This window comes from Taurulus bubalis (assembly GCF_910589615.1).
Source record: "Taurulus bubalis genome assembly, chromosome: 7".
NCBI classification, from domain to species: domain Eukaryota; kingdom Metazoa; phylum Chordata; class Actinopteri; order Perciformes; family Cottidae; genus Taurulus; species Taurulus bubalis.
In genome coordinates this window covers 277,470-291,754 of record NC_136595.1, presented here as the reverse complement: position 1 = coordinate 291,754, position 14,285 = coordinate 277,470, and positions in this window count along the sequence as shown.

Sequence of the window (14,285 nt, the reverse complement as noted above, 5' to 3'; positions counted from 1 at the left end):
AGTGAACTATGCCATGTGACACAAGAGTTCTCACACTGGCGCTGGTGGTGGTGTTCAGTGTTTGGTGGAGAAGAACTCAGACCAGAACCAGACCAGAACCAGACCAGAACCAGATCCTAAGAAACCTGTATCCCCAATGTGTTCCTATGATGAGGCTGGAATCAGCCCTTCCCCCTTCCCCTGGGTCTCTACTCTAAACCCAGTGCAAGGCCTCCTCCCTGGGACCGACCTCAAAACTCCTGAACACCCAGAATGCCCCTCTCCGCTTCAGGTGCTGCTTATAATATATATATGCAAATAAGCCTTCCTTTTTTCTGAACCCACTAGAAAGAGAGATCCTGTTGTAGGTAATGTTTCTTTGCACTTTTGAATGTGTTATGGATACAACTGAAGACAATTTTGAGTTGAAACTGAGCATTTTCTTTCTCAGAGGCTTTGTCTTTTTGATTGACAATCATCAGCCTGAAACCGTTACGTTGCTTTGCTAAGTTCATGTGTTTAAATATGCTTTTGTATCAAAACAAGTAACAGTGGAATAGAAGCGCTATATTCATGCCTCCTCAAACACAGCACACAGTGCTGCAGTGGAACACCAGTGTAGAGTGGAACCAGTGGCACCAGCAGAGGCCGTGTTAGCCGAGGGCGTCTTCTCCTTCAGACGCTCATCATTCTGGCCGTGTTGCTTGGAGGAGACGTGCAGCGGCCTCTGGACCAGGTGAGCAGCAGACTGGCTGCTGGTCTCAGCGTGTTGGGCTGTAGCATCGTGTGCGTCAGGTTGAGTTCCTCCGCTTCCCCCTCGTCCTGCTCTGTCTGGTCTCAGAGAGCAGTGACGGGTTTGTCCTCATATGAAGTGGATCAGAAAGAGAGGCAGCAGGCATTGCACTAGGATGAAGTCCGTGGTGTTTCTCTTGTCGATGTTGATGCTTTTGGTCCAGGACCCGACCTGAGGTCTGTGTTGGTTCAGATAAGCTGACGGACGGGTTACCAGTGTTGTGGATGGTTTCAACTCCAACCTTGATGGTTTACCATAGGCAGCAAGCAACAAGTATTTCAAATAACAAGTTTTCTTGCTTTTCTGTGTCCAATCTTGACACAATATTTGGATAATGACTTTAGTATATGAGTTGTGAGGCAAAGCAAAGCTGTTCAACGATTCATTCAGTCAATCTTTTGAAAGACATTTATTTGCTTAAACTCTTACATGCTGCATTTTAACTTTGAGTTTGAATCCTCTACGTAACAAAGAGAGAGATGTCAGTTCCTACAATAGCAACAACTCAGTAGTAACATCTAACATTATTTATATTTGCCCCTGGCCTTTTGCTATTTTGTACCCCATATCTTTTGAGATGAAGCCACTGAATATACATTTGTAGAATATGTGCCATATTTTAATCTCCCAGGCTTTGCAGCCATAACGCAGTTCATTGTAAAGCGTTGCCTGAGCATCGGGTTGGTGTTTCTGTGTTGAGAGCCGATCTGCGTTATTCGCCCGCTGGAGTGTCTTTGCGGTCCGAAGACGTTGTTCTCCAGGACTTGGTCGTCTGCACTCCCTGTGCAGACAGTAGGGGAGTCAAGACAAAATTATTTCACTTGTTTCACAGCAGTGGCCCCTCAGGTGTCATCCCTTTGCCTCAAAAGATAAAATGTCTTCCAAAATTGAAATGCAATACTTCCTACCACTCTGAGTCTGAGCAGTGGATCTAAAGGTGCATCCATCGAAGAGTGGATCAGTGTTGTACTCTCAGTGGAAATATTGGATTCAACGGTTTCACTCGAGGGAAATGACTGATCTTTCCAGGTAGAAGGCAGACATCTGTGGAAGCTGCAACCCGCTGTAGTAAAGATAACGGGCCCTGAGGTCCAGAGGCTCAGTGGAGGCAGTGACCAGCTGCTCACAGCATGCAGAGACTGTGTGGCGGCTCCCACTAGGAAAGCACCAGGAACAGGTTTCCTTTGGCCTTTGCTTTTTTAAACGTTACTGTCTAACTGATCTCCACGTGACGTAGTGCTGCTCGGATCTGAGTTGTTCTGTTGACTCTGCATGCATCAGCCGGGTCTAGAAGCTGCGTTCCATTCATTCTGATCACAGGTGTCTTTTCCTTTCCCAGGGTGCCGGCGTCAGCGAGGGGTTCACAGTTTACACTGACGCTGCTGATACCAGCTGTTTGGTAGGGCCAGGCTTAAGGTTGGGTTAAAGCTGATGTACACTGCATGGTGACCTAATGAATGCATGACTCAAACTGATGATGCCTCTCCCTCTCTATCCTCCTCCCCTTCCTACCTCTGTTCTATGTTACATCTGAAGACAGTGGGTCTATTTCTTTAGATTTTGATATTAGCCCCATTATTAAACTTCTACTTTGCACGATATTTCATGTAACACATTATGTGCCTTGCCTTTAGTTAAAGAACAATAATAATATTATGGAGAAGTGATATACTTTTCATGATACAGCTGGTAGCACTTAGAAAACAATAAAAAAGCTGCATGTGTATCGCTTGACATTAACCAGTGTAGCAGGCAGACGAGCAGTGGATCATCCTCAAGATAAGTCCGACGTTTAGGGAATCCCACATGTTTGCTGTCATCCTCAGAGTTTCAAGAGAAAGAGGATCTCTGTCATTCCACCGTCCAGCAGCCCACACAGCAGACATCCCAACCCTATGAGCTCAGCTTAAGGTTCATCTACTACACTTCATCTCACAGCTTTCATCAGCCGATGAGTCGGCTCTGGTGGCATTCAGTGACCGAAGTATGGAACTTTATTCTGCTGAAAACAAGTGGTCACACACAGGGGATCTAAACCCATATCCAGGTTCAAGGACGACGTCATTGGTTATGATCTGCTCTCCAGATACTGTGTCACATGACAAGGTTCTAGACTTTGATCATGGGACAAGTGAACTTCCCCATGACAGCTGAGCAAACTGTGTCACCGAGGTCAGGAGTGACATGGACAGAGATGTGTCATCGTCTTGGTAACATTAGAAAAGAACAGTAGCACCCAAAATCCTGGACTGTTTCTTTAAGAGGTGATTATTTTTCAATGACAATCCCCCCGCCATGACCATGATGGCTGTGCTCACATAGCTGATCTGGTTCAGTAGCTCAGCTGTTTCACGTTAACATGGTGGCTCATAGGTGTGTGTGGACATCTACCATGTTGCTGTGTGTGACACAGTGTTGTAAAAGAACTGGATGTGTGTAGTTCCCAGTGTGTTGTGAATGAAACACAACGACAGTTTGGCTACCTTGCATCTCAAAATAGCACTTTGCAAAAGCAAAAACGTTGGTTCTGAAAGGGAAGTCTGGTGGTTAAGTATTAACTAATTGTTCTCACCCTGTTTTAATATTAAGTGTTAAACACATTGATAGTATTTATTGCAGAGAAAAGTCAATATATTGTAAGGCATCTAGCCACCCAGTCCCATCAAATAGAAAACTGGTTCCAAGACTGCGGGTCTATGACTTTGGCCTGCATGACCTCAGCCATGTGACCAGTTCCTTCAAACACAGTAGATACCTTTATTATAGGGATGCATGCACTTAACACGATTCTTATTCAACTTTTAGGTCATTTTTATTTATTTCTAAAGTTATTATGTTGCTTGTATTATTATAGTTTTAAACACAACAGTGTGTGTAAAATGTGGGCAACATGGACTTAACAGTCAAAAAGGATGTATCGAGATCTGTTGTGTTTCTGCGTTTTATTTTGGCTTTCGTAAGATCCGCCAGTCCCTGTCGTTGTGTCCTTGAGACACTCAACCCCCAGTTGCTCCCCGTTGCTGTGTCTGCGGTGTATAGAGCAAACATTTAAGTCGCTTTGGATAAAAGCATCAGCTAAATTAAATGTAATGTAATGTTAAGATGGTGGCCGAGCCACAGAGCAGAGGAGCCAGGAGTTGGGTCACTTTGTGGGTGGGCTTCTTGTAAAGTTTAGCCAAGTGAGGGTCATGAATGCTGTAGTGGGAGAGACACACATTAAGTAAACAAGGTTAGAACGCATACCTCCAGGCCTCTACATTATTTATTCTAATCTGACACTGGATCGGATTCAAGTAGGGTTATAGGGAATTGACCCCAATGTCAATGTGTACAATAGTAGTGGGGCTTTGAAGGGGAGCAGTACAACGGGACCCTACCAGACTTGGCCGACTCAGGTCCTGGGTCAGGTCTTGGATATCCGTGGACCCGCAAAGACCTCTTGTTAGGAGTTCTGTGGCATTTGAAGAGCCAAAGTGAAAAGTGCTTTGTAAATGACCACATGGAGGCGCTATCCCTACAGATGTACACCTGACACTAACGTTTGTCTCTTCAATGGTATATCCTCAAATCTTTGCACTCCCTCTCTCAATCAAAGTAAAGTCCTAAATAAGATGATTATGGTCCAAGACCAACCAGCAACTCCAGGTATGGATCATGTGGCTGCTGCAAACAGCAGGATAAATACATTTAACGGGGCAGACACAACCTAACACAACAAAGCTCAACATTGCCATGAATTTAAAACACCTCTCTTGGAAGAAGTGCAAAAGTTATGAATATTGTAAGGGTGATGTTGCGGTTGCATTGTAGGTTATGGCCAAGAATACTGGGCCCATTGTACTTTAAGAATCTCAACACTGCTTCATTTTGTCTAGCAGAAGCTCTACTTAGCTTAGAAAGTAATTTGAATTCTAACCCTGGACTTGTAGAGATGATGTTTGTATGTTTCCTGGCTGTATGGGGGGTTTAACCCTGTGTTGAAGCAGGTTAGGAAGTGTGACGCCTCTTCCCTTTGATCCTATCACTGATCACAGTCAATGCACAAAGAAAGTCAGATGGTTTCCTACATGACAGCAGCCAACTGAGTGGAAGACAAGTCCACCGTGTTGTGAAGGTGTGTCAGCTGTGCAGTGGGATACCTCTTCATTCTACAACATGTACGGAATAGAGACATTTGATTATTATAAATGAAAGACCCCTAGCAAGCACAAGACATGCAGTAAGCCCCTGTACAGTATACCAAGGGCACTAAAGTACCGTGCAGCTCTCAGTTGTGTTGCAGTTGTGTAATAGTCCAATGGATGCATCAACAATGATGAACTTCAGTGTGTTCAGGATACCTTAAGTCAAAAGTGTGGTGAGGTGAGAATAATGTGTTCCTCACCAAACTCAACTTGGAGGTGAACTAGTACACATCACTTCAGGGCAAACGATGTACGTCACACCATCACTTCCTCTGCTCTATTCAAACATACTAGCTTGCAAACAGCATGGACAGAGAATGACAGTGCCTATCATTTGACTGCTAGTCTTATATTCTATGGAGTGCTTTGCAGTATGTGTTGTGTTCAAACATGACGGTCGTGTGACACACTCCAGCCCATCACCACTGGAGATGGGCTGTGCAGGTCCTGAGGTAACAAGCCATAAACAACCCAAAGAGTTGAAGAAAATCTAGAGGAAACAGACCAGGATTCATGACACATGGTTCTTCACTTTAGATAATTTTCAGGGACCTAAGCGGTGGCCTAAACCAGACATATTTTGACAGGTCAGAGTTGGAAAAGCTTTATTCCCTGGTATCGTGCTTGTGGTTCAATGTCACACTGAAACACATGATTTACTGGGAGCTGTTGTTAAGGTTATTACAGTATATTTTCCTACTATGACAAGAACAACTATCTACTTTGAAAAAGGCCCACTGCTGACAACATGAAAAGGATCATTACTTCATTATTACACAAATAACAGTGATTATATAATACATTGTTGCATCATACTGATTTGTTACTTGGGATGTATTTTAAGATAATGTTGGGACAGAGAGACAGCCAGTGTGGATAACGAGAGGGGGAGAATTATATGCAGCAAGCTAGGCTGCTCGGGCATTTGATATCCATAAGCAGCTAAAGCATGAGACTAAGAGGTGCTAAGGGGAAGTAGGAGAATGGCCGGTGCTTAGTATTAGTCAGTTATATTCAAAACACATTTCTATCAATAGTTCATTCTAAATGCATTAACTACTAAACAATATGTGTGTGTCAAATAACAAGTCAGTATAATGCACAATAGAACTCGTTGGACACACAAAGAGCCTCCTAGAGACGACCGGGTCAGGGGCAATCCCCCAATACCCTCTACTTCTGGCGCTCTTTCTCAGACACATCTTTGAACCTGGCCTTCATTTGGTTCTAAACTTAACACCTGTAATGTTTTGTGACTTAAGTAGTTGCTCTAGACCTCCTCTCAGGTAGTCCTGCTTCAGGGGGGGTCTCCTCTAGACCTCCTCTCAGGTAGTCCTGCTACAGGAGGGGTCTCCTCTAGACCTCCTCTCAGGTAGTCCTGCTACAGGAGGGGTCTCCTCTAGACCTCCTCTCAGGTAGTCCTGCTACAGGAGGGGTCTCCTCTAGACCTCCTCTCAGGTAGTCCTACTACAGGAGGGGTCTCCTCTAGACCTCCTCTCAGGTAGTCCTGCTACAGGAGGGGTCTCCTCTAGACCTCCTCTCAGGTAGTCCTGCTACAGGAGGGGTCTCCTCTAGACCTCCTCTCAGGTAGTCCTACTACAGGAGGGGTCTCCTCTAGACCTCCTCTCAGGTAGTCCTGCTACAGGAGGGGTCTCCTCTAGACCTCCTCTCAGGTAGTCCTACTACAGGAGGGGTCTCCTCTAGACCTCCTCTCAGGTAGTCCTGCTACAGGAGGGGTCTCCTCTAGACCTCCTCTCAGGTAGTCCTGCTACAGAAGGGGTCTCCTCTAGACCTCCTCTCAGGTAGTCCTGCTACAGGAGGGGTCTCCTCTAGACCTCCTCTCAGGTCTCCTGGGCTCACTTTGCCATGATGACACACACAAAGACTCACAAAGTTAAACAATACCAGCGTTGGCGTTGCAGATTGTAACTGTGCATAAAAAGATGCAGTGTGTAGTTAGTGATTATGTACTATTTAGTTTTTCATTTAACATCGTTTCAGCTTTTGAGTTAATCAGCAACAGTTTGTTAAGTAAGTGTCCATCAGAACAAACCATTAGATACTGCTTCATTATTATCTTCTTTACTATCCTTGATTTATTCAGGAGCTTTTAGTTAACTATGCATTTATAAGCACTTTCTGATTTAATCCTTACTAGTTGGGCACTACTGAGGATTGTTGTGTACCGTACAGCGTATTGTTGCGACCACACCTTTATGGAGCAGTGTGTTTCATGCCCAGTGTTAATAACGTAACCACTGGATCCACCTGATGGTGGGTTTAACTTGGTTGAAGCTGCTAAAATGACATGATTGTAGTTTTGCCCTGGTGGCAGGTTCCCAAGTCTCTTTTTATGGAAATATGCACTCTAGGAATTCAAAGATCTTTTAAAGTGTTGGCTAAATGATGATTAGCATGTTCCCTCTAGATTTGTCTTTGCTCTATAATACAAACCAAGTGCTGTTCTGACCACTGTTAGCAGAGAATACCTAGACAATGTTTCTGTTAAGATGCATGACATGAGAATCATAACGGTTTAACTGTTGTGATTAGCTGGTTACGGTTGGTGTTGCAATGGTAACAGAACTGATTCCTGTTTGCTAGCTCAGCAGATGCAGTTGATCAGATCTGTAGCTGAAGGATGTGTGAGGACAACGGGCGTCTAAACTATTGAGTTTTGTGGGATTGGGGCATGTTTTCATAGAGGGCTCTTTTCTATAAATTAATAATGGTATTCAACAGTCTACTGCTGCGGTTGCCTGAAAACCTCCAATATATGTTTCTTTTTGATATTTCTTAATTGAATTGTATTTTTTTATTGGCCCTTCAAACCCCTTTCTGTAATTCAAACTCACAACAGTTGGAAAACCTCTTACTTACTGAACATCTGGTTTTGTAGTGCTACAAGTTTCCTGTGATAGTGATGCCATTCGATTCCTTTCTGTATCTGCAGGTACATTACTTTTGCACACTGTATACTCCATGTGCTGAAGACAGTTTGCTATGAACGAAAGAGTTGTTTCTCAGAGAACATTTTAATACAGTCTCATATTTCTCATAACTTTTCAGATATTATAGTAAAGGACTGCTTTGCTTGCTTCCAGATATACAGCATATCCCTTACATCAGAGCATAGGCATGAACAGCTTTCATAGGTTATTGCATGACTACAGTCCAGGACCACAGTCCTTTCACATGAACTCTACTTCAGGGTAATATATCGGGTTTCTTGCTATGGAATACCAACATAAAATCTTTTGTAATCAATACCTCAAAAAAATTGACAACGGTGAAGTTTATTATGTTATATATTGGAACACCTCAGAGTGCATTATCATACCATGGCCACAAAAAGGACTATGTCACAACTTTCTTTTCTAACTTGAATACTTCACAAGGTAATGCATGACTTGGTATCCCAATATAAGGAAATGATAGATTGTGCTTCTTATGGTCCAGATTGTAGACCTGAGGTGTTCACTGTGGAAGGTCTGCTGCTCTGGGCTGGTGTAGTTTGTAGCAGTTTTGACTTTAAGAACTTTTTCCTTTGGATGTTTTCAGATGGAGCTAATGTCAATAATCAACTTTTATTTGCATGATGTAAACTGTTCTCAGACTGCGTTTGGACAGGGACAGGAGATGTTTTCAACATTGTGGCATCACTGTCTTCTCCCAGCCATCTGAACTAAAATCATGAGGTGTTTCCCACAGTCAAGGCTCCTTCCTTGGTAGGACGGGTCCTTCCAAATAAGGTCCTACAGAGGCTAGGTAAGGTTTCTTCCTGGCATTCAGAGAGCCACATTGGAACTCTCTAAACATAATATTTCTGTTGCTCCAACACTCACCCAATCTGGTTAAATAAAGCCTTTATTCACAGTTAAATGTGAACATATGCTGGCTCTAGCCATCTCTACCCGCCTCATAACACCCTGAACAAGTCTCTCACTGAGTGACGAAAGTGGGATCAAACCTTTAAGGTATGGCTTGTAGATAAAATACCAGTGACAATCCAGCAATTGGATTGGCAATGAATTAAATAACTGAAAGATTACTAGCATATTTCCCCCATTTCTAAATGGGTGGACAGGAAGTGCGGGTGTTTTAGGAGTGCGGCGGATACACACATGCTTGCTTGAAAAGCCTCTGAGCAAAGTGTTGTAACAAAAGTGTTTAATAGTACCGAGTGAGTCCTACGATGCTAACATAACAAACACTGAGAAAAGAAGAGTGTATTCTCTGCACAGAGAAGGTTCAATCATACAGAGTGCAATGCAGAACAAAGGATGTTGAGTATGTGGCTTTTAAAGAGCAGCACACAACTGTCTGTACGCACATGTAATCACTTCCTTCTATGGAGGGTATAGCAGACTGGTCTTGTTATACATTAAGTTACTTTCCTCTTCTCTCAGCAAAACTACCACGTATGGTCTTGTTATTGAAAGTAAAGGTTGTGAAAGTCACAGTGGAAAATGGCCATGACAGAAGAACTCTATGCTCTATAATTATTAGGCTCATTCCTTGACTTTGAGAAACACCCATGGAGTGACAGCTGTCTACTCGAGGTTAACTTTCTGTACCTGTTTGAATGTCTCAGTTTGAGTGACAGAGTCCAGTGTTTCTGACCTGATGATATTCTGCTGTGGGGGATATTAACATCTTTGATAATGTCATTATAACCATATTTAGCCATCGCTATCAGCAACTGCTGATGAGTTCATTACTGGAAATTAGTATGTTTACCTATGCAAAAAAATATACCATTAATAAACAAGATATACCACAACGCAGCCAACAGATGTCCTGTTTGTTCATATCTGTGTAATGATGACAGGATGCTTTGGTGTTGGTCCAGGTACAGGGGAGAAATTAATTATGATCCAACGAGGCCGCTTTGAGGGTTTATCAACAGCAGGTTATAATATAATGACAGGATGTTACAACCCTTTAAAGTCAACCGAGAAAGAGTAGGAATAACATGTGCCGTTACAAAGTCTACCAGAAATATATCTATTTGATAGCCAACGCAGGGCCTTGCCAGTTACTTTGGCAGCTTTACTTTTCTTTTGCCAGTTGACCTGCATGTCTGCCTTTTGTGTTGAAACAGCTGCACCACCAAGCGGGTTCAGTCAGATTAGTTTGTGGGCTGTGTTTCTTCTACAAAAAGATAAGGCAGCTTTACTCTCAGACAAATTCATCCTGAAACATTTTAATTTGGGAAACCTGGTCAAGGGACATGATGCATTCATGAAAACGTTTCTGCAAATACAACTTGGCAGGCTATGGCATTCAACTCCAAATCAAACCAGTTTGGTCACCTATGTAGACGAAGCAGATATAATGTAAATATACGGCTTGATCAAGCAGCTTCAAGGTACTTTGTCAGGGTCAATGAATCACCGTTCAAAGGGTTCTAGATACCAACACTCGTTGGTGTGTTGGTGTGTGTGTGTGTGTGTCCGTGTGTGTGTGTGTGTCACACTCCAGCGTGTGGGAAGTGGCTCAGGGAACGGTGCCAAGAAGAGGCCTTATTGGCCTCAGCTGGAACTAATTGTCTCTCCCTGGTTTAAGCGGCAGTAGGGACGAAGGCACGAGGAACCGGAGTCGGAGAGAGAGTGACACAGTATGCCGGAGAAACCTTTAACCTGTTGAGACGTGTTGAGAACACTAACGTGACTGAGACGTATCTTTGTGCTGGGAACACAAACATTGTTCCAGTTGTATTCACAACATAATAAATTAATCTGGCAACTGAAGGGAATTTATCAGTGTGTAACAGAAAGAATGCAGAATATTCCAACATGATGGTGCAACGGGCTGTGCACAAACCCAAATACACACACTGGAAAGCAGGAACTTACGGTCGTGACTTGTGTTTTCAGGTACCAGAGCAAACAGGTAAGAAGAAACACTGTTTGGTTAAAGTCCTTGGGCTCGGACTAGGTGAGCCAAACTGGGACAGGTGAGTGCTGAGGAGGATTGCATGGAGATGGCAAAGTTTAATCTGGTAACAAGTGAGTGAGCAGGAGTGGTCTAAGTTCTGGTTGGAGATGGGATGCAGGCTGGGAGCGCAGGTGAGTGGGATGGACCACCACTGGAGGTAGCAAGTTACCCATGGAGCAGACTCGGACCACATGAGCTTACCATGAAAACAATGAAGTGTGTGGGTTAGGGCTAGGGGGTTAGTGTGTGTAAACGCGTATCACACACTGTTGATGTGTGTTGTTGATCAAGTTTCGATCAATGAGCCCACAAATTAAAATAAACCTGTGTGCTCTGCCATTAAAACTACTGGAATGAAGTGGCTTTCCTATCAGTCACAATTCTAAAATCATGGCCATCCAGCTGTCAATGGCTGATCCCCCCTTCAGACTGATCCGGTAATCGGAGTGGGTCAATGCACAGCCTTCATTCACGACCCTTCTCCTAACCATAGACTGTATTATATATACTCATATATGAGAAGTGGAGTGGGAACGGGTGAATGACATGTAGTGTAAAAACGCTTTGAGATGAGAAAAGCGCTATACGAGTCCATTTACCATAAACTCCAATACATGAGGTAATAAATTAAGGAAGAAGTAGGGTCATTTTCTCACAGACTTCCAAATACAATCACACTTCTTTTTTTTGCAACCATGGCCAGTAGAGAGACGGTTTAAGGCTCTTTCACATTGGCTTCACTTACAGAACCAGAGGTTGGATGCCGGTCAAGAGAAGATATCATGTCTTCTCTTCTCTCCCTACCTCCCGGAAAATAATTGAAAAGTGTTTTCCCAACTGATTAAAGACTTTCCAAATGTCAGTTCAACATTTGGTCTCGTCCTCTTCCCGTTACCCCGGCTCATTTTCTCTTGGTGTATTGATATTCCCTTTTCGGTTTCTAACTGTAAACTATTCCTGCTTCAGCTTATAAGCTGTGGTCAGGAAGCACAGGGGAGACTCTACCAACCATTTCAAACACATTTCAGATCACAGCACAGAACCGTCCTGATCAAAGTCACCACTGTCCTCTTCTCTGATGACCACTCCCCGGACATCCTTCTCCTGCATGAGCTCAGTGCTCACCCACCTTATCCTTAGCTCCTTCTCTCATCTTAAAAACATTGCCCATCTTTGTCACTCCTCCGCTGAAATGCTGATCCATACCTTCATCACTTCACAACACAACTATTGCAACACAAAATATACTAGCTACACACACACTCCACAATGAGCGATCGCTTAAGTATCAATTGCAAGTGGGCACAATCAACCCTCAACAGTTTTTGCCTGCGAGTATCAATTTACTGAAGCTACAAACGCAGATACTTCCTTAGCTCCCTGTTATGTGACACATGTAGACAGATACTTCGTGTACACAGACAAGTTATCTTCAACAGATTGAACAGCACTACACATGCAAGAATGATATTGGATGCTCTGCTTGGTCAAAATACTGTATATGAGAAGAGTACATTGTCAGTTGTGGACTGCTGTTTTGAAGCTTGAGTCTGGCATTTTAGCCGTCGCCATCTTGTTTTTTGCAACCAGTGACCATATTTGAACTGATTAACTTGCCTGAGACCAACAGTCATGTGACAAACATGTCACTGAATTGCAGGCTGCCAAACACAGTGTAACACAGGAGAGGACAGGATACGTTGCAAGTAGAGGTTGTAAAAATGGTAATGCTTCAATATATGCACGTGGAACCCTTTTTTATCCAACATTGGTAAACGCTGCTCAATCACCAGTTACAGCACTCCTCTCTTACTCTTATTCAGTTAGAGAGCTCTGCCTTCCTAGACTTCCTGCAGATAGATGCATATTCCCTGGGTTACAGGATTCACAAAAATCTTGGTCACCTTAGGTGGATTTATTTCAAACCTTGATGGAGAGCTTGATGAAATCCATCTATTTTCATCCGCTTGATCCGGGGTCGGGTCGCGGTGTCAGCAGGTCCGGCAGGCCGACCCAGGCTTCCCTCTCACTGCAACACTTTCAGCTCATTCTGGGATCCCGAGGCGTTCCAAGGCCAGCGGGAGATATAATCCCTCCAGCGTGTCCTCGGTCTTCCCCGGGGTCTCCTGCCAGTTGGACGTGCCTGGAAAACCTCTAATGGGAGGCGTCCAGGAGGCATCCTGACTAGATGCTGAACCACCTCAGCTGACTCCTTTAGACATGAAGGAGCAGCGGCTCGACTCCAAGCTCCCATTACTCTATCTCTAAGGCTGAGCCCTACAGAGGAAACTCATCTCATTACTCTATCTCTAAGGCTGAGCCCTACAGAGGAAACTCATCTCATTACTCTATCTCTAAGGCTGAGCCCTACAGAGGAAACTCATCTCATTACTCTATCTCTAAGGCTGAGCCCTACAGAGGAAACTCATCTCCTTACTCTATCTCTAAGAGCCCTACAGAGGAAACTCATCTCCTTACTCTATCTCTAAGGCTGAGCCCTACAGAGGAAACTCATCTCATTACTCTATCTCTAAGGCTGAGCCCTACAGAGGAAACTCATCTCATTACTCTAGCTCTAAGGCCGAGCCCTACAGAGGAAACTCATCTCATTACTCTAGCTCTAAGGCCGAGCCCTACAGAGGAAACTCATCTCCTTACTCTATCTCTAAGGCTGAGCCCTACAGAGGAAACTCATCTCCTTACTCTATCTCTAAGAGTCCTACAGAGGAAACTCATCTCCTTACTCTATCTCTAAGAGTCCTACAGAGGAAACTCATCTCCTTATTCTATATCTAAGGCTGAGCCCTACAGAGGAAACTCATCTCCTTACTCTATCTCTAAGAGTCCTACAGAGGAAACTCATCTCCTTATTCTATCTCTAAGGCTGAGCCCTACAGAGGAAACTCATCTCCTTACTCTATCTCTAAGAGTCCTACAGAGGAAACTCATCTCCTTATTCTATCTCTAAGAGTCCTACAGAGGAAACTCATCTCCTTACCCTATCTCTAAGAGTCCTACAGAGGAAACTCATCTCCTTATTCTATCTCTAAGAGTTCTACAGAGGAAACTCATCTCCTTACTCTATCTTTAAGGCTGAGCCCTACAGAGGAAACTCATCTCCTTATTCTATCTCTAAGGCTGAGCCCTACAGAGGAAACTCATCTCCTTACTCTATCTCTAAGAGTCCTACATAGGAAACTCATCTCCTTACCCTATCTCTAAGGCTGAGCCCTACAGAGGAAACTCATCTCCTTACTCTATCTCTAAGGCTGAGCCCTACAGAGGAAACTCATCTCCTTACTCTATCTCTAAGGCTGAGCCCTACAGAGGAAACTCATCTCATTACTCTAGCTCTAAGGCCGAGCCCTACAGAGGAAACTCATCTCATT